Genomic DNA, 22,473 nt, shown 5'->3' on the forward strand with positions numbered 1-22,473 from the left:
CCACAGCTCCCTCTCCTCCCTCTACCCTCTTCTCCCTATGGTATGCATGCTACACTGCCTGCCTTACTGCCTGCCTGCTTGAGACCTCACTTTATAATACATAGGCATACATGGGAATTTATATATAGCCTACGGGTACAGTATACGACTAGATTTTGTATTTATTTATTTTAATTTCACCTTTATTTAACCAGGTAGGCTAGTTGAGAACAAGTTCTCATTTACAACTGCGACCTGGCCAAGATAAAGCAAAGCAGTGCGACACAAACCACAACACAGAGTTACACATGGAATAAACAAGCATACAGTCAATAACACAATAGAAAAAAAAGAAAGTCTATATACAGTGTGTGCAAATGGCGTGAGGAGGTCAGGCAATAAATAGGCCATAGTAGCGGAGTAATTACAATTTAGCAAATGAACACTGGAGTGATAGATGAGCAGATGATGATGTACAAGTAGATGAGAGACCATATATAATTGTTTGGTTGAAACAGAGAGCTACTGTACGTGAGGGAAGATGGGAGGGTTATATAATGAGTTATGTTCATGTGTTGCCATTAACTTAGTACAGTAACTAGCTTTTCCAAGAAGACCTGTCTTTTTCAGATAAGACTAGAAGTTTCAAGTGAAATGTTTTGGTTTGACGTAGCCATATTAACTTCACTGTAAAAGCCGTCTTCTGCCAGAGGCTATGTGGTGATATAGCAACCCAGTAAACGGCCCTGTCCACTGAAGGAGCTGCCAAGAATCCTGAGCACGGCTCCCACCAGCTGATCTTGTGTACAAGGGCTTTATGCGTCCCAAATGGCACCCTATTCCCTATATAGTGCACTACGTTTGACCTGGGGCCCCGGTCAAAAGTAGTGGACTGTATAGGGAATAGGTTGCCGTTTGGGACTCAACCTCTGCCTCTGCCTAGAGAGGAATGTTGTTTTTGTGACTGGCTGTTGAATTTCACGTTGAAAGCCTCAACCAGCTGAACCAATTGACGGGGAACAGAAATATAATGTGAGCATAAAAACGGAATGTTGTTGAACATGGTGCAGATTGTGATGCATTTCTATTGGCTAGGCTGGGGAGGTAATGCACTCGACAACCAACCTTGTGCCAGGGGTGGGGGTGTGAGCGTGCAACTACCACACACACGTTTTGAACATGTGTGCCATCTCACATCAACATATTCTGCCCACATCTGCCCTCGTCTGATTTTACCCATCACCCCTCACTCCACCATGAACACTACATTATAAGTAATCTAATTCCGGTTGTTAGGAGTTATTGAGATGCATTCTCTGTTATTCAATTCAAGCCACTTACCTGAGACACACCACTCCCTCACTCCATGTAACAAGTATCCAATTTAAGAGGGCTAATTTTACCAGTCCATCTTGTTAGGTCTCAATAAAGGAGATATCCAGGCCTGCCAGGAGTTGATTTCGGGAGACAGCCGTTGCTCCACACCCGTGCCCATCCTACCAGGGGCATTTTCCGCTGGCATGACCCCCGGTCCCCCCAGCCCCTCTATGTATTGAGGGAGACAGTAGGTCTTCTCTCTCTCTGTGCCAAGGCCATGAAGGCTGGCTTCCAGGCTGGCACAGTGTCAACATTCCCCACAGTTTGGCCATAAGAATGCTACAGCAGAACACAGCCATATTCAGACTCCTAAAGTGCAAATCAGTCATCTGTGAAAAACACAGTAAATACTAAACACCACTTCCTATAAATGCCCATCATCACAACCAGCAATCCTTCATGCTTCTAAAACGTGGTCCCCGTTGTAACCGGGACTACCCGGTTACAAACACCAGCGTAGAGGGCTTTGTGATATATAGGGAAAAGCAAGATAAATTACTTGGCCTGGCCTTCTATATAATATGTAGATTTTTTGTCCTTTAAAGCCCTTTAGAGTGATTCAGGTCTCTTTGAGGAGCTGCTTGCTGAAGTTCGATCTCTGGCAGGAGCCTTGGATGATGTTTGAACTCCCTCCAACATTTATTCACTGACCTTTACCTAAACCTACCTAGACGGAACGGTTTTCAGAGCTTATCCTGACACATCTAGCTCCTTATGCAAAGGCCTTGTCATATTCTAGAAATCTAATATTGGACACTTTTGACCTGCCAATATTTAATTTAATCTTGAGGTAAGAAATCTCTATCGGACGCTTTTGAACTGTCATAAGAATGTTGATGGGGAAATGTACTGATATAAGGTCGTATGTGGTAATTGCGTACTTCCTGTACACTTGTCATGTCAATGGAGTGTCTGCATGATGCTGGTTTAGTAAGCAGACTGGTACCATTGGCTCTGTAACATGCAGAGTGTGGGCACAATGATAGACTTAAGCCCCGTTGTTATAGGAGTTGTTTAAATACCAACATGTCGCTAATACCCCCAACGCTGATTCACGCATAGTGGTCACACACATACACACACGCGCACTCACTCACTCACAAACACACGGAGCATTGTGCTCTATCTACGTACCAATGAAAACCACATTTCCAATAAGGTCTCTGTCTGTGAGTATGGGGAGGAACAGCCGGTACAGTATATGTATATAGCAGTACAGTCCTCTTTTGTACAGGGCATGAATTGTGCTTCATAACCACTTAACCCCCCCCCCTGCAATCCCAATAAAACCAGGATTATTATTATACCATAATGTATGGCTGCTGACTTTACAAGCTCACTGGAGCTCAGAGAGAGAGAGAGAGAGAGAGAGAGAGAGAGAGAGAGAGAGAGAGAGAGAGAGAAAGAGAGAAAGGGTCAAAACCCCTATTCCTCCTTCTAGGTAAGCATATCCAAAACCATCAATTAACCCCTTTCTGCAGGCAGGGAAAAATAAACACACTGACCAATCCCTTTTTCTCTGCAACAGTCTTTCTGCCTCGAGTCAGCTAGCTAGCTGTGCCCCCACTACACTACCGCCACTGAGCCTCTTTTCTTTGTGCTGTGTGAGTCTTTCCTCGTTCATGTGGAGGTCATCTTCAGGTGTATTTCTTCCCAGACCTTTCCTGTCTAGTGCAGTATACTGTACATCCCAGGTCCTGGACGTTTGGAGCCACCATCACAAACTCAAGCTGATGTGATTTTAGCCATGCTGGCAGCTGAGGTTTCGAACCACGCCAATTCAGCCAGTGAGAGCAGATGGAGAACAGACAGAGAAAGGGAGAGAAAGAGAGAAAGAGAGAGAGAGAAAGAGAGAGGCAAAAAGAGAAAGAGAGAGAGAGCGAGTGATTTTTGTTGATTTAAAAAAATATATTTGGGCCAAACTAACTTTACTTCATTTTAACAGACTAGAAAGTTAAAACCAAACCCCCCCCCGTCCACACACTGTCCACCGCACACAGAACCCCCCTGACGCCCCACACCACTACAAAGTCCCACAGACGGTTCACCAGCCCCCGAAAACAACATGCTCCAGTTTTAGCAGAAAAAAACAAGTCTCCTCCTCCCCACAGAAAAGACACCACTCCCCACTGATGGATCAAGGTGTGACACGTATCTGTTTGTAGCGATAGCTCCGTGAATAATCTTCCACTGTAGATCAGCAGAGATGAGAGAGAGAGAGAGAGAGAGACAGAGAGAGAGAGAGAGAGAGAGAGAGAGAGAGAGAGAGAGAGAGAGAGAGAGAGAGAGAGAGGCAGAAAGAGAGAGAGGGCCGGCACTGAGGTGGATGTAGACGTGGGGAGGGCCTGGTTCAGTGCCTGGTGAAAGTAGGTGTCCTGAGGGAGCAGATCAGAGCCGAGGGAGGGGTTGGTGCTGGCGCTGGGGCTGGGTAGGTGGGTAGGTGGGTAGGGAAGGGGGTTTGGTGGGTTGATGCTGCATCAGCATGTGTGCAGTAATGTGATAGCAGGCCTGGCCGCACAAAGAAAACACAACTGCTCAAACAGTCTCAGTATGGCCATGGGGGGGAGGGGGGGTCCAGGCAGAGCACAGTACCACTGTAGTAATTACCCTCACCCAGCCCGACCTGTACCATTAACAGGCCAGGATGGGGTGGGCAGGGGAGCTAGGGGCTAGGAGCTGCATACCAAATAGCACCCTATCCAATACATGGCACACTACCTGTGACCAAAGCCCTATGGCACATAAGGAATAGGTTGCCATTTGGGAAGCAGGCTGAGGCACGGTGGCCAGGCAGGCGGCTAGGCTTTAGTCCCTCCAGCTGTGCTGCGCTAAAGAGATTCAGGTTCAGATTCAGGCTCACACAGATGTTATTAAGTTGGCATATTACCTTAAAGGGAGGGGTTGAGAAGGATACTTTTTAGCCAACTCTGTAAATTAACCACTTCCTATTTGATTTATTCTATACACCCCCACTCCCATGGGGTAGTATCTCCCACTCTGGCCCAGGCAGAGGGTTGTCACTAGTTACCACAGCCACAAAGTAAAAATTAGCTATAACATAAAAATTCATGAAAACAGAAATTCGCTTTTTGGTCTTCATTTAAGGTTTGGGTTAGGCATAAGGTTAGCAGTGCGGTTAATGTTGGTTAAAATGTAGGTTTAAATCAGATTTTAAGAAGATACATTTTAGAAATAGGCAGCGTTTAGCCATAATTATTACTTTGTGGCTGTGGTACCTAGTGACGACCCATGCAGAGTGTCCCATGTGACACATGCATTGTGCATTTAAAAGTGAAATGCTTGAGTTAGCCCTGGCCCTGGTCCTGGTCCTGGCCCTGGTCCCCACGGAGTGCAAAGCAGAGTGAACATGGCTTAATGCAGCACATATTGGATGGATGATGTGAGTGGACGTGTGACATAACAGGCCCATGTGACTATTTCACTCTCTCACACATACAGGCACACACACATATATATATGTATATATATATATATATATATATATATACTCTGAGTGAACAAAACATTAGGAACACCTGCTCTTTCCATGACAGACTGACTAGGTGTGCATTGCTGAGAAGATTACGGGCAAAGGCTTTTCTGTGTGGGAACTTAAGGGGCAACTCAATATTAGGAAGGTGTTCCTAATGTTTTGTACACTCTGTGTAGCCACACACACACACACACACACACACACACACACACACACACACACACACACACACACACACACACACACACACACACACTGGGCCCATTGTGAACCAAAGCTCACGCAGAGTCCCAAACTAACTCCTCACCAGAGGCTCTCCTGTGTTTTTATTTATACCGCTCCCATTCGGAGAAAACGTTCCCTTTGAAACATGAGGCCTTTCTGAATCACCACCCCTGTGTGCTGCTGCTTTCTACTGAATAAACCAAGAACACAGAGAACACCAGACCCTGTTGTTTGTCAGCCTATTTCAGATGTTATGTTCTTAGAGGTGTCCTGACTTCTCTCTGGTTGCCTCCTAAATGGCACCCTATCCCATATATAGGGCCCTGGTAAAAAGTAGTGAACTATATAGGGTATAGGCTGCTATTTGGGATTGCAGCCTCTCTCTCCTCTTCTCCATAGAGGTGTTTTGTTGAGGACCGAGGATCATGTGTACTCACTGCTGACTAGTGAGAAGTGATACGCTGCAATGTGACTTGTAACGGTAACGTGGTGAGTAACAGTGTGACTTGTAACAGTAACGTGGTGCATGGAGCCAGGCCTGTTCTGTTTAAGTAGTTTGAGCACATCCTTGCCTGCTTCCCTGGTGTGGAATAGAAGGACCACTTGTCCACTGAGGCCTTCTCTGCTGCATATATCTATATAATGCATGCCAGCTACTAGAATTCCACTCATCTACTAGGTATTGAATTCCCTCCACTCTTAGAAGTAAAAGAGCCTGGAAGAACATTTTGGAATTCAAAAAATTGCCACACCGGGGGAACCTTTCCAGTTCAAAAAGGTACCTTCGAGGAACCCCTTTGAAAACATTCTTTGAGAAACCCTTGTGCAAAGGTTCAAACCATAACCTTTTTGTGAACCTTTTTAATAATATATTGTAGAGGTGGCAGCCTATCAGAAGATTGGAGGCGTGGCTTAATGGAGGTGTGGCTTTCAGATAGTTCCTTTTGGCCACCCGTTAGAGTAAATGTAATTCCTGTTTGTACACAGCAAATACATAATTTTTTTATGCATATTACATCATGTAATATGAATAGCATTAATATGGCTGATTACGAATATAGTAATAAAGCGGTAACAATTCCAAGTTGGGGATTTGCGTAGGCTGTGCTGTAGAGGAACTCATACACCTCTGTAAGCCTCATTAAAGCTACAAAACTGTCAGTTTTCAACCTTAACATGGGATGACAATACAACAGAACAGATGAACAGGAATGACATTTACACCCCTGGGAGGCCTAAAAATATCTATCTGAAAGCCACGCCTCCAGTCCAGCGTTTCTCCGGGAACCGTTTGCTACATTGAAACGTTAAAGGTTCCTCCAAGAACCCCTCAAATAACTAAAGCTTCAAATGGCTCTTTGAGGAATCTTCAGGGTTCGAGTCACCACTAATTCTAAGAACATCAACAATGCGAGAGAGGGAACTCAACAATGCGAGAGAGGGAACGTACGTGTGTGTGTGTGTGTGTGTGTGTGTGTGTGTGTGTGTGTGTGTGTGTGTGTGTGTGTGTGTGTGTGTGTGTGTGTGTGTGTGTGTGTGTGTGTGTGTGTGAGGGAGGGAGAGAGCGAAAAAGAGCGATGTACTATACATTTATCAATTATGATGGCGAAGAGGGTAATTGAGAGAAATCGGTTGAAATTGCTGCATTAATGATGTGAACAGAAAAGCTATTGCATTGTAGCAACAGTTCTAATGATTTTCCCCTGGCATTAAAACCATACATTACGGAGGTGATGACTTGAGACTTGACTTGATAGAAAATTAAACAACTGGAGACCTGACTTCGACATGAGGACTCAAGACTCGGGACTCAATTCAGACTTGAGACTGACGACTTGAAAGTATCTGGACAGATTTTGTAACGTTTCGTCACTCATTTTGTGGCACAGAGTCTCCGTGGATTAGGCCAGAGGCAGCATCGCACTTGCAAAAAAAAACGACAAATTGTCTAGTGAAACGTACACTGCGCCCTCTGATTGGACCAGCAAACTGTCAAATATAGCCTACCATTTGTATTTTATATTTATACCTTTGTTTATTCGATCTGGTTACTAATATAGACCTAAGGCATTGCACCAGATTCTTGTAATCTGTGCTTCAGAACCAAAAAGTTGCGCTTCGTGACTGTTGACCAATAACCAGTCATCAGCATTGGCTCGCAAAGGCGGGCACACATATCCAGATTAGTGACCAGAAAGCAATTGCTTAATTGTCTCCGGTTTTTCCTTGGCAAAAACAGAGTAGCCTACCTACGTTAATATTATCCAATTAAAATTCAGTTCAGCGATCTGCTACGGACTCATCTTTGCCATAACAATAAGCTGGTGATTTCATTGATCATTTTCCTATTTCGGATAGGCCTAGTTTGGGTGGGTTATAATTATATACCTCAGTGGCAGTGGAGGCTTCTGAGGGGAGGACGGCTTCTAAAAATGTCTGGAATGGAGCAAATGGAGGGGAGGAAACCTTGTGTTTCATGTATTTGATACCCTTCCTCTGATTCCGCTCCAGTCATTACCACGAGCCTGTCCTCCCCAATTAAGGTGCCACCAACCTCCTGTGCTCAGTGGTGGTACTGGCTATATGTCCAAAGATAGCTGTGACATCTCACTACCTTCTATACTTATGGGATGACGATGTAACATATTCCGGCGAATGAATTACGATATTTGCGAGGAAGAAAAAGGTTACTGACAGATCGTGCTTTCCATCCGATCCTGCAACTTCCGCTGCGTACAGGTAGGCTGTATGACCCTCCTTGCTCTGAACTCCAGAGAAGTTCAAATGTGACATGATATTCGTAGTTGATATTGACTTTGAACATGAATGACTTTCAGCTGAAAATGAATGTGTAAAATGCTGTTTATTTTTGAATCAATATGCAGCTCCCAAAAAATGTGGGCCATCAAGAATATGAACTGTTTATTTTGCATGCTCACCAGCAATGAGGTATCAAGCAACAATTACTAGGATAGGCCCACTGGTCTTTTGGTATGTCAAAATTGCTTGAAATTTGAGTTATGAAGCTTTACATAATCAAAATGGGTTGTAGATAACATAATGGAAAGGGCTGTCTGGTAGCCTCAATAAATAGACACAGATTTCGTGACCTTGGGACTATAAGGTTCTATCTGCAATAAGCATAGTTCTGAGATATTGAGCATTAGTTTTCACATCCCAGATCTCAGAACTGTTTTGTAGTGAATAATTTTTTCATAATCCATTAAGGTCCTCATCTTAAAGGTACCTTAAGTACAGAGTATCAAAATGCTGACACATTCATAATTTAATTTTTTTAGATAGAACCTATCTGACACTTGTGAATTAGACATGTTCAGTTTTTAAGAATACTAGCTATATGAATACATAAAGGATAAAATAACACTATTTTACCAAAATTAAGAAATGTATTATGATCATTAGACAAATAACTGTCGTCGCGGAACAACGATGTGACATCATTTACCTTAAGGTTTCTGACAGCGTTGATTTTTTGTTGCTTGCGTGCCATTATTTCTGGTTAGACTAGACCATAGAGGGAGACGGCAAAGACGTGTTCTGATAGGTCTGTCTGTATTTCTTCAGGCTTGTGATTGGATTGCAGATCGAACCTTATAGCGCCAAGTTCAAGTGGGTTTATGCAGATAAAACTTTCTAGTTTATCATTTTTTTCAATTAAAATGTACTTTTTAAAAATATAACTTTACAGACAGATGAAGAACCATCTAAAGATCTATTATATGTGACTAACTCATTTTGTACAAAAATGTCAGCTAGAACCTTATAGTCCCAAGGTCTCGATTTGTAGTTGAACAAGTCATTGCATGTATAGATTTTTTTTTTACTTGACTTGAGACTTGTCTTGGGAAAACTTGTGACTTGAAGTGACTTGCTCTTAGAATGCGTGACTTGGTCTTGACTCGAGACTCGACCCGTTCGACTTGGAACTCGACTTGAGACTTGAACCTTGTGACTTGAGACTTGCTTGTGACTCTAATAATCGGAACTTGGTCCCATCTCTGATATATTACACTGTACAGTATAGCTACAGTACCTTCAGAAAGAATTCACACCCCTTGACTATTTCCCCATTTTGTTGTGTTACAGCCTGAATTTAAAATTGATTAAATTGAGATTTCCTGTCAATGGCCAACACACAATAGCTCATGTCAAAGTGGAATTGTTTTTTAAAAACATTTTTACAAATGAATAAAAAATGTAAAGCTGAAATGTCTTGAGTCAATAAGCATTCAACCCTTTTGTTATGGCATGCCTTAATAAGTTCAGGAGTAAAAATGTGCTTAACAAGTCACATAATAAGTTGCAGGGACTCACTCTGTGTGCCATAATAGTGTTTAACAGGATTTTTGAATGACTACCTCATCTCTATACCCCACACATACAATTATCTGTAAGGTCTCTCAGTCGAGCAGTGAATTTCAAGCACAGATTCAACCACAGCAAAGAGGGATGTTTTCCAACGCCTCATAAAGAATGGCACCTACTGGTAGATGGGTAAAAAATATGTACATAGAGTACCAGTCAAACGTTTGGACACACCTGCTCATTCCAGAGTTTTTCTTTATTTTTACTATTTTGTACACTGTAGAATAATAGTGATGACATCAAATGAAGGCTATTCCATGCGAGAAATTGCCAAGAATCTGAAGATCTCGTACAACGCTATGTACTACTCCCTTCACAGAACAGTGCAAACTGGCTCTAACCAGAATAGAAAGAGGAGTGGGAGGCCCCGGTGCACAAATGAGCAAGAAGACAAGTACATTAGAGTGTCTAGTTTGAGAAACAGATGCTTCACAAGTCCTCAACTGGCAGCTTCATTAAATAGTACTTGCAAAACACCAGTCTCAGTGAACAGTGAACAGTCACAGTGAAGAGGCGACTCCGGGATCCTGGCCATCTAGGCAGAGTTCCTCTGTCCAGTGTCTGTGTTCTTTTGCCCATCTTAATCTTTTATTTTTATTGGCCAGTCTGAGATATGGATTTTTCTTTGCAACTCTGCCTCTGTAGATATTCCATTAAAAATCTGCCGTTTTCAGCTACAATAGTCATTTACAACATTAGCAATGTCTACACTGTATTTCTGATCAATTTGATGTCAATTTAATGGACAAAAAACAAGGACATTGACCCAAAACTTTTGAACTGTAGTGTATATGAATGAGATATTTCTGTATTTAGATTTCAATAAATTTGCCACAATTTCTAAAAACATGTTTTCACTTTGTCATTACGGTGTAATGTGTGTAGATGGGTGAAAAAATATATAAATGCAATACAATTTTAAGTTCAGGCTGTAAAACAACAAAATGTGGAATAAGTCAAGGGGTATGATTACTTTCAGAAGGCATTGTATGTCATATAGAGTGATATGAGAGGACAGGAGTGTGTGTGTGTGCGCGCACGCACGTGTGTGTGTGTGCACGCGTGCGTGTGTGCGTGTGTGTGTGTGTGCGTGTGTGCGTGTGTGCGTGTGTGTGTGCGTGCGTCCGTGTGTGAGCGTGTGTGTGTGTGGATAATATATATGGCAGACAGGGAGAGCTATCTTCTTGTCCTCCACAGGCTCTGCACCTGAGGACAGACGAGAGTGGAGAGAGGATGTTAGCCATTGCCTATAATAATAGCCAGAGGCTTATTTCCCCACATGTACAGTATCTACCTTGAGAGAGAGATATATAAAGAGAGACAGAGAGCAAGAGAGAGAGAGTGTGTGCGTGTATTCGTGTGTGTGTGTGTGTGTGTGTGTGTGTGTGTGTGTGTGTGTGTGTGTGTGTGTGTGTGCGTGTGCCTGCATGTGTGTGGTGTGTGTGTGTGTGTGTGTGTGTGTGTGTGTGTGTGTGTGTGTGTGTGTGTGTGTGTGTGTGTGTGTGTGTCTGTATATGTGTATGTGCGTGTGCCTGCATGTGTGTTGGTGTGTGTGGGTGTGCGTGTGCGTGTGCCTGTGTGTGTTTGCGTGTGTCCGTATGCGTGTTGCCTGCATGTGTGTGTGTATGTGTGTGTGTGTGCCTACCTAACTACTCCAACCAACTCAGTCTGAAGCAACATGCAGCAGCAACACATTTTGATTGGAGCAAACGTTAACCTCCACCTCACTGTAGTGGAGGGGTGGTAGGAACTAATAGTCGACACACTGACACATGTTTCACAACCGTTTAATTTCAAGTGACTGCTTGAAAATAATGACCTCTATTTTTATGTATTGTCAGTGAATTACCTGCTTGAGTGCCCTCTCTCAATGACACTGTAGATGTGGGATAAAAAGTGGGTTTAGAGTTCAGACACAAAGTGAGTGGTGTGTGGGTGGGGGTGGGGGGGAGGGGGAGGGGTGGGGGTGGGGGGGAGGGGGGGTCTAGACTGCATGTCCTAGTAAAAAGGGCCATATTTTTATGTGGTATCAGCTCCCTCCTCAATCAGACATGAGCAGAAATAAACACATTGTATTATGACCAGCAGACAGACACAGGAAGACATGATAGAGGAGAGGAGCATGCAAAGTGAATCTTTCTCACTGTACATTTGGGTGTGTATGTAGTACATGCCGTTTGGGTTTTCATATGCGCTCTGGTGCTCCGCTGAACTTGACTTCTACTGCATCGATATGACCAGCCGTCCTCCTGCCACGGAGGGGAGTCTGGGGGGGGGGGGGGGGGGTTCAGGTTTCCAGAGGGTGAAACACGGCACCAGTTGCACCATTGTCCTCACCGACACAATCCCACCAGCCACCACTCCTCATCCCTCATATCATCCCGGAGTTGCCCTCTTTTCTGAGCTGTCTAGCCCCATCTGTCCTTGTCTTTCTCCGCTCTATTTCTCTCCCCTCTCTCTCTTTCTCTCTCTCTCAGCCTCTCTCCATCCCGCTCCCTCTTTGTGTTTTAACCCAGACAATGGTTGGCGTGGATAGACAATGCACAGCTGTCTTCTATGCCCCCTGTGGGATACTAAATGCTAAAACCCTCTTATCCTCTCCCCTTCTTCCCCCCTCTCCCCACACCTAACTCCGCCTCCAGAAACATCTGCTGTGTCCACTCACAATGTCCAGCGCCCGCCCAGTTGGACAGACAGACAGAGCAGAGGAGGGGAGTGCAGGAGAGGTCAAACCAATCTCAATGCAAATTCGAATGACTTCCTGTGTCCATGCTGTTGTCTTTCCTAGTGTGATTAAGAGGCTTGAATGGGACTCTGTTCTCTTCTGGTCTGATCTGGATCTGGACAGGCTGCTGTCCAGCAGTATATTACCCTCCCACATCCCCTAGTCACCGTCTGGAGCATTCCTTTAGTGTTCAGATCTGTTTGTGACACTGTAACAATGACCATAGGAGTTGGAAAAACAGCACAGTCAGATCTGGGACCAGGGTAGCCTAGTCTAGCCTAGCCTGCGGCAAATCAAATGAACACAGAGAAATAAATTAATACAAGTTACTTCTAACAATATCGCCTTGCAGATATCCTTGGCTGTATCCTCTGTAACTTCTTTAAAAAAAGAATGTATCCTGGCAGCCCCGTTATGTTATACAGCTATGCTCTCCATCCATTTGTCTGACAGGCAGAGGCAGGCTGGGTAATCACTGAGGCCATTCACATTATGGCTTCCCTCCACCACCACAACCATAGGGATTTGGAAGGGCAACCTTCTCATTACAATGGCACATCTTTAATCACTGGATCCTCTCCTCTCCACTCCTCTCCAGCTTGCTGCTTTAAAACCACACCGGACCTGGCAGGCTGGCTCTTAAGTTGCGCTCTGGGGCCAGGTTGCGTCTGGCTCTGTCTCAGATCAGTCATACATGGGGAGATGAGACGGAGGACATCATGTCACATTCTACTTAACATGGACCTGTTGGGATGTTGGGATGGGGGTACATGATAGAGCCACGGGGCGTTGTTATGCAAAGATAGAGCAGTGACAACTGAGCAGGAGTAAAACAGGATGTATTACTACTGACAGCACTTAATAATACTGCTCTGTCAAGAATCTCATTGCTGGTTTACAAACCAGCTACACTACTGTAGCATATAGTGACTCTCCATAGAACATTATTGAGCATGAGTGGAACAGTGACTATCTCTACTGACAACACTTAGTGATTCTGCTCTGTCTGACTAGAATGCTATCCTATGTATGGCTCACTACCCAATGTAGCATGTAGGATGTTGCTATTCTCAGAACATTATATTGGTTTGTGGTTGCGCTGTAGAGCAGTGTGCTGTGTCCATGGAAGACTGTATTTAAGCTGTCTGTGTGAGACCCAAAGGGTCAGGCCACCTGCGTCCCTGGCACAAAGAGTGTGTGCGTGCGTGTGCGTGCGTTTGTGTCGGTTTTTCAGTGAGTGCCTGAGCTGGGTACATGATGTGCCTATTCATTTTCTGGGGGCTGTGTTTGTTCGCATATCTCTGTGTGTGTGTGTGTGTGTGTGTGTGTGTGTGTGTGTGTGTGTGTGTGTGTGTGTGTGTGTGTGTGTGTGTGTGTGTGTGTGTGTGTGTGTGTGTGTGTGTGTGTGTGTGTGTTCAGCTGGATACAATGCATGCCTGAACTGCCTCTCACACACACTCCATGGCTGGTTGGCACCGTCAGGGGACGGGGGCTGTCGAGGAAGAATGACAGAACCTGCCAGGCCATCAGACACATGACTGAGTGTTTAAGTGGCTGGAGTATGTGTGTGTCTGACTGTGTGTGTGTGTGTGTGTGTCTGAATGTGTTTGAGCGTGTCTGAGTGTGTTTGTCTGAGTGTGTGTCCGAGAGAGACGGAGCCCCGTCTCTGTGTCAGAGTGGGCACTGACAGATAGAGACAGACGGAGTGGGCACTGACAGATAGCGACAGACAGGCAGACAAACTGAGAGGGGTTGTTTGCCAGCAGACGCAGAAGGAAGGGACTGGAAGGTGTCGGGGGTGGAGGGATAAACGTCTGTCTCTATAATTCCTCTCTGAAAATGTGTTGCTATTATAAAAGTTTTGGCAAAAGCCTTTACCGCCCTCCAGCCAGTAATGCCTTTGAACCGGCTAGGCAGAGGAGGGGAGAGGGTCCCTGCTATCTTATGTCCTACAAGCAGTTAAAGTGTAAAACGGGATTAGAAAATAGAAAACTAGGTTGGAGGAAGAGGACCGAATTAGAACAGGACCCTTGAGAAAGAGCTCAAGAGAGGAGAGGAGGAGGGAGCGGAGAGGAGGAGGGAGCGGAGAGGAGGAGGGAGGGAAAGGGAGGACTTAAATAGAGACAGGAAAGACACTCGGATGGAAGAGGAAAGAGAAACAGAGGAGCGCGAACAGATGGAGGCAGTGGCAGGAAGAAGAGAGCATGGGAGGTAGAGAAGAGAGGGATGAAGGGGATAGAGAGACGGAGACGTACTGTACAGTACGGAGATCGAGGCAGACTCCCTCTTGCAGCAGTAGACACAGTCAGTGAGGAGGATACACAGATCTAAGTGAATAATAGCTCCGGGACCTGATTTTAGAGAGCCGTGTGTTTGGTGTGTTTGTGTGTATGTGTGTGCGTGTGTGTGGTGTGCACGTGCGCACGTGTGTGTAGCCGGTTCATGCCCACTTTAAGGGAAGATCATAGCCTTTAGCCATTAAACCCATTAACTAAGAGGTAAAGACGAGGTCAGACTTTGATACAGTCTTACCGGTAGAGGATGAAAGGTACATGTTCATGACGATGGGCGGGGAGACATGAAAGAAAATGGTCATATTCAATCAGTGACCTTACTTATATTGTTTTCATACAGTGCCTTCGGAAAGTATTCAGCCCCCATGACTTTTTCCACATTTTGTTACGTTACAGCCTTATTTTAAAATTGATTAAACACAAAAAAACTCCTCATCAATCTACACAAAATACCCCATAATGACAAAGCGAAAACAGGTTTTTATTTCTTTAATGTTTAATTTTTGAAAAATAAAAAACAGAAATACCTTATTTACATACAGTACCAGTCAAAACTTTGGACACACCTACTCATTCAAGTTTTTATTTTATTTGACTATTTTCTACATTAACATCAAGTATGAAATAACACATATGGAATCATGTAGTAACCAAAAAAGTGTCAAACAAATCAAAATGTATTTTATATTTGAGATTCTTCAAAGTAGCCAGCCTTTGCCTTGGTGACAGCTTTGCACACTCTTGGCATTCTCTCAAACAGCTTCATGAGGTATTTACATGGAATGCATTTCAATTAACAGGTGTGCCTTGTTAAAAGTTAATTTGTGGAACTTCTTTCCTTCTTAATGCGTTTCAGCCAATCAGTTGGGTTTTGACAAGGTAGGGGTGGTATACAGAAGATAGCCCTATTTGGTAAAAGACCAAGTCCATAGTATGGCAAGAACAGCTCAAATAAGCAAAGAGAAATGACAGTCCATCATTACTTTAAGACATGAAGATCAGTCAATCCGGAAAATGTTAAGAACTTTGAAAGTATCTTCAAGTGCAGTCTCAAAAACCATCAAGTGCTATGATGAAACTGGTCTCATGAGGACCGTCACAGGAAAGGAAGACCCAGATTTACCTCTACTGTAGAGGATAAGATAATCAAAGTTACCAGCCTCAGAAAATTGCAGCCCAAATAAATGCTTCACAGAGTTAAAGTAACAGACAACTCAACATCAACCTTTCAGGGGAGATTACGTGAATCAGGCCTTCATGGTCAAAGTTCTGCAAAGAAACCACTACTAAAGTACACCAATAATAAGAAGAGACTGGCTTGTGCCAAGAAATGAGCAATGGACATTAGACCGGTGGAAATCTGTCCTTTGGTGTGATGAGTCCAAATATGAGATTTTTGGTTCCAACCGCCGTGTCTTTGTGAGAAGCAGGGTAGGTGAACGGATGATCTCTAAATGTGTGGTTCCCACCGTGAAGCATGGAGGAGGAGGTGTGGGGGTGCTTTGCTGGTGACACTGTCGGTGATTTATTTCTGATTCAAGGCACGCTTAACCAGCATGGCTACCACAGCACTCAGCAGCAATACACCATCCCATCTGGTCTACGCTTAGTGGGACTATCATTTGTTTTTCAACAGGACAATGACCCAAACACACCTCCAGGCTATGTAAGGGCTATTTGACCAAGAAGGAGAGTGATGGGAGTGCTGCATCAGATGACCTGGCCTCTACAATCACCCGACATCAACCCAATTGAGATGGTTTGGGATGACTTGCAGACTTGTTTACCTGCTGCTGTGCGTTTTGTTGCTAACGTTACTTTGCTACCTGACAACTTTACGGTTTTTACTTTCTAATTACCGTTTATATTTTTTGATTTTCTCTCATTCAACTTTTTTTCATTCAACTTTTTCACTCCAGACGCTTTATCTGGACGTGGTTCGTCAGGACCTCCACCAGCCGAAGCTAAGTAGTAACATTAACATGATGCCTTCTAATTGCAATCGCTGTACTCATAATATACAGGAGAACGATCGCCTTACGGCGAGGATAGCTGTGCTGCAAGCCCAGCTTCGGACACAATCGTTAGGCAAGGGTAATTTCAGTGTAGGAAAGGATGAAACATTGTCTGTGCCACCAGTAAGTACAGATAGTAGTATAAATCCCCTCGCACGGGCCCCGCAGCTGGACAACTTTCTCATGGCTTCTGGAGGGAAATGCTGTAGGAATGCTCAACCGGTGTCGCTCATTCAGCCGACAGAAACTTTCAACCGGTTCTCCCCATTAAGCGAGTCGGAGTCAGAGGCCGAGCCTTCTCTGGTCTCTCCTCCTCCCGTTACGGGGTCTGAGACGCCGAAGCCTCCCACCATTAGCTCTGACAAATTGAAAACCCTAGTCATTGGCGACTCCATTAACTGCAGTATTAGACTTAAAACGAATCATCCAGCGATCATACACTGTTTACCAGGGGGCAGGGCTACCGAGGTTAAGACTAATCTGAAGATGGTGCTGGCTAAAGCTAAAACTGGCGAGTGTAGAGAGTATAGGGATATTATTATCCACGTCGGCAATAACAATGTTAGGATGAAACAGTCAGAGGTCACCAAGCGCAACATAGCTTCAGCGTGTAAATCAGCTAGAAAGATGTGTCGGCATCGAGTAATTGTCTTTGGCCCCTCCCAGTTAGGGGGGAGTGATGATCTCTACAGCAGAGTCTCACAGATCAATCGCTGGTTGAAAACTGTTTTCTGCCCCTCCCAAAAGATAGAATTTGTAGATAATTGACCCTCTTTCTGGGACTCACCCACAAACAGGACCAAGCCTGGCCTGTTGAGGAGTGACAGACTCCATCCTAGCTGGAGGGGTGCTCTCATCTTATCTACGAACATACACAGGGCTCTAACTCCCCTAGCTACTATATCTCTTGACACAATGATGAAAATAATCATGGTCTCTAAACCTTCAAGCTGCATACTGGACCCTATTTCAACTAAACTACTGAAAGAGCTGCTTCCTGTGCTTGGCCCTCCTATGTTGAACATAATAATGGCTCTCTATCCACTGGATGTGTACCAAACTCACTAAAAGTGGCAGTAATAAAGCCTCTCTTGAAAAAGCCAAACCTTGACCCAGAAAATATGAAAAACTATTGGCCTATATCGAATCTCCCATTCCTCAAAAAAAAATGAAAAAGCTGTTGCGCAGCAACTCACTGCCTTTCTGAAGACAAACAATGTATACGAAATGCTTCAGTCTGGTTTTAGACCCCATCATAGCACTGAGACTGCACTTGTGAAGGTGGTAAATTACCTTTTAATGGTGTCAGACCGAGGCTCTGCATCTGTCCTCGTGCTCCTAGACCCTAGCGCTACTTTTGATAGCATCGATCACCACATTCTTTTGGAGAGATTGGAAACCCAAATTGGTCTACACGGACAAGTTCTGGCCTGGTTTAGATCTTATCTGTCGGAAAGATATCAGTTTGTCTCTGTGGATGATTTGTCCTCTGACAAATCAACTGTAAATTTCGGTGTTCCTCAAGGTTCCGTTTTAGGACCACTATTGTTTTCACTATATATGCTGCTCCAAAAAATAAAGGGAACACTTAAACAACACATCCTAGATCTGAATGAAAGAAATAAACGTATTAAATACTTTTTTCTTTACATAGTTGAATGTGCTGACCACAAAATCACACAAAAATAATCAATGGAAATCCAATTTATCAACCCATGGAGGTCTGGATTTGGAGTCACACTCAAAATTAAAGTGGAAAACCACACTACAGGCTGATCCAACTTTGATGTAATGTCCTTAAAACAAGTCAAAATGAGGCTCAGTAGTGTGTGTGGCCTCCACGTGCCTGTATGACCTCCCTACAACGCCTGGGCATGCTCCTGATGAGGTGGCGGATGGTCTCCTGAGGGATCTCCTCCCAGACCTGGACTAAAGCATCCGCCAACTCCTGGACAGTCTGTGGTGCAACGTGGAGTTGGTGGATGGAGCGAGACATGATGTCCCAGATGTGCTCAATTGGATTCAGGTCTGGGGAACGGGCGGGCCAGTCCATAGCATCAATGCCTTCCTCGTGCAGGAACTGCTGACACTCCAGCCACATGAGGTCTTGCATTGTCTTGCTTTAGGAGGAACCCAGGGCCAACCGCACCAGCATATGGTCTCACAAGGGGTCTGAGGACCTCATCTCGGTACATAATGGCAGTCAGGCTACCTCTGGCGAGCACATGGAGGGCTGTGTGGCCCCCCAAAGAAATGCCACCCCACACCATGACTGACCCACCGCCAAACCGGTCATGCTGGAGGATGTTGCAAGCAGCAGAACGTTCTCCACGGCGTCTCCGTTCTCTGTCACGTCTGTCACGTGCTCAGTGTGAACCTGCTTTCATCTGTGAAGAGTACAGGGCTCCAGTGGCAAATTTGCCAATCTTGGTGTTCTCTGGCAAATGCCAATCGTCCTGCACAGTGTTGGGCTGTAAGCACAACCCCCACCTGTGGACGTCGGGCCCTCATACCACCCTCATGGAGTCTGTTTCTGACCGTTTGAGCAGACACATGCACATTTGTGGCCTGCTGGAGGTCATTTTGCAGGGCTCTGGCAGTGCTTCTCCTGCTCCTCCTTGCACAAAGGCGGAGGTAGCGGTCCTGCTGCTGGGTTGTTGCCCTTCTACAGCCTCCTCCACGTCTCCTGATGTACTGGCCTGTCTCCTGGTAGCGCCTCCATGCTCTGGACACTACGCTGACAGACACAGCAAAGATTCTTGCCACAGCTCGCATTGATGTGCCATCCTGGATTAGCTGCACTACCTGAGCCCCTTGTGTCAACTTTAATGTCAACTTTCACTGCTATGCGGATGACACACAGCTGTACATTTCGATGAAACATGGTGAAGCCCCAAAATTGCCCTCGCTTGAAGCCTGTGTTTCAGACATAAGGAAGTGGATGGCTGCAAACTTTATACTTTTAAACTTTTAAAAACAGAGATGCTTGTTCTAGGTCCCAAGAAACAAAGAGATCTTCTGTTGAATCTGACAAGTAATCTTGATGGTTGTACAGTCGTCTCAAATAAAACTGTGAAGGACCTCGGCCTTACTCTGGACCCTGATCTCTCGTTTGACGAACATATCAAGACTGTTTCAAGGACAGCTTTTTTCCATCTACGTAACATTGCAAAAATCTGAAGTTTCTGTCCAAAAATGATGCAGAAAAATTAATCCATGCTTTTGTCACGTCTAGGTTTGACTACTGCAATGCTCTACTTTCCGGCAATCCGGATAAAGCACTAAATAAAATTCATTTAGTGCTAAATACGGCTGCTAGAATCCTGACTAGAACCCAAAAATGTGATCATATTACTCCAGTGCTAGCCTCCCGACACTGGCTTCCTGTTAAGGCAAGGGCTGATTTCCAGGTTTTACTGCTAACCTACAAAGCATTACATGGGCTTGCTCCTACCTATCTTTCCGATTTGGTTCTGCCGTACATACTTACATGTACGCTACGGTCACAAGACGCAGGTCTCCTAATTGTCCCTAGAAGTTCTAAGCAAACAGCTGGAGGCAGGGCTTTCTCCTATGGAGCTCCATTTTTATGGAATGGTCTGCCTCCCCATGTGAGAGACGCAGACTCTGTCTCAACCTTTAAGTCTTTATTGAAGACTCATCTCTTCAGTACTTCAGTAGTGTAGTCTGGCCCAAGAGTGTGAAGGTGAACGGAAAGGCACTTGAGCAACGAACCGCCCTTGCTGTCTCTGCCTGGCCGGTTCCCCTCTCTCCACTGGGATTCTCTGCCTCTAACCCTATTACAGGGGCTGAGTCACTGGCTTACTGGTGCTCTTCCATGCCATCCCTAGGAGGGGTGTGTCACTTGAGTAGGTTGAGTCACTGACGTGGTCTTCCTGTCTGGGTTGGCGCCCCCCCTTGGGTTGTGCCGTGGCAGAGATCTTTGTGGGTTATACTCAGCCTTGTCTCAGGATGGTAAGTTGGTGGTTGAAGATATCCCTCTAGTGGTGTGGGGGCTGTGCTTTGGCAAAGTGGGTGGGGTTATATCCTGCCTGTTTGGTCCTGTCCGGGGGTATCATCGGATGGGGCCACAGTGTCTCCTGACTCCTCCTGTCTCAGCCTCCAGTATTTATGCTGCAGTAGTTTATGTGTCAGGGGGCAAGGGTCAGTCTGTTATATCTGGAGTATTTTTCCTGTCTTCTCCGGTGTCCTGTGTGAATCTAAGTATGCTCTCTCTAATTCTCTCTTTCTCTCTTTCTTTCTCTCTCTTGGAGGACCTGAGCCCTAGGACCATGCCTCAGGACTACCTGGCATGATGACTCCTTGCTGTCCCCAGTCCATCTGGCCATGCTGCTGCTCCAGTTTCAACTGTTCTGCCTGCGGCTATGGAACCCGCACCTGTTCCCCGGACGTGCTACCTGTCCCAGACCTGCTGTTTTCAACTCTCTAGAGACAGCTGGAGCAGTAGTGATACTCTCAATGATCGGCTATGAAAAGCCAACTGACATTTACTCCTGAGGTGCTGACCTGTTGCACCCTCGACAACTACTGTGATTATTATTATTTGACCATGCTGGTCATTTATGAACATTTGAACATCTTGGCCATGTCCTGTTATAATCTCCACCCGGCACAGACAGAAGACGACTGGCCACCCCTCACAGCCTGGTTCCTCTCTAGGTTTCTTCCTAGGTTTTGACCTTTCTAGGGAGTTTTTCCTAGCCACCGTGCTTCTACACCTGCATTGCTTTCTGTTTGGGGTTTTAGGCTGGGTTTCTGTACAGCACTTTGAGATATGGTTCCTTGGTTTCTCAAATGATTGCCTCGCCTGGTTCAGCAACTACTTCTCTGATAGAGTCCAATGTGTCAAATCGGATGTCTGTTGTCCGGGTCTCTGGTAGTCTCTATGGGGGTGCCACAGGGTTCAATTCTTGGGCCAACTCTTTTCTCTGTATACGTCAATGATGTCGCTCTTGCTGCTGGTGAGTCTCTGATCCACCTCTACGCAGACGACACCATTCTGTATACTTCTGGCCCTTCTTTGGACACTGTGTTAACAACCCTCCAGACGAGCTTCAATGCCATACAACTCTCCTTCCGTGGCCTCCAACTGCTCTTAAATACAAGTAAAACTAAATGCATGCTCTTCAACCGATCGCTGTCCGCACCTGCCCGCCCGTCCAGCATCACTACTCTAGACGGTTCTTACTTAGAATATGTGGACAACTACAAATACCTAGGTGTCTGGTTAGACTGTAAGCTCTCCTTCCAGACTCACATCAAACATCTCCAATCCAAAGTTAAATCTAGAATTGGCTTCCTATTTCGCAACAAAGCATTCTTCACTCATGCTGCCAAACATACCCTCGTAAAACTGACCATCCTACCGATCCTCGACTTCGGCGATGTCATTTACAAAATAGCCTACAATACCCTACTCAATAAACTGGATGCAGTCTATCACAGTGCCATCCATTTTGTCACCAAAGCCCCATATACTACCCACCACTGCGACCTGTACGCTCTCGTTGGCTGGCCCTCGCTTCATACTCGTCGCCAAACCCACTGGCTCCAGGTCATCTACAAGACCCTGCTAGGTAAAGTCCCCCCTTATCTCAGCTCACTGGTCACTATAGCAGCACCCATCTGTAGCACGCGCTCCAGCAGGTATATCTCTCTGGTCACCCCCAAAGTCAACTCCTCCTTCGGCCGTCTCTCCTTCCAGTTCTCTACTGCCAATGACTGGAACGACCTACAAAAATCTCTGAAACTGGAAACACTTATCTCCCTCACTAGCTTTAAGCACCAGCTGTCAGAGCAGCTCACAGATCACTGCACCTGTACATAGCCCATCTATGATTTAGCCCAAACAACTACCTCTTCCTCTACTGTATTTATTTATTTATTTTGCTCCTTTGCACCCCATTATTTATATTTCTACTTTGCACCTTCTTCCACTACAAATCTACTATTCCAGTG

This window comes from Salmo salar, chromosome ssa24, assembly GCF_905237065.1.
Source record: "Salmo salar chromosome ssa24, Ssal_v3.1, whole genome shotgun sequence".
Lineage (NCBI taxonomy): Eukaryota > Metazoa > Chordata > Actinopteri > Salmoniformes > Salmonidae > Salmo > Salmo salar.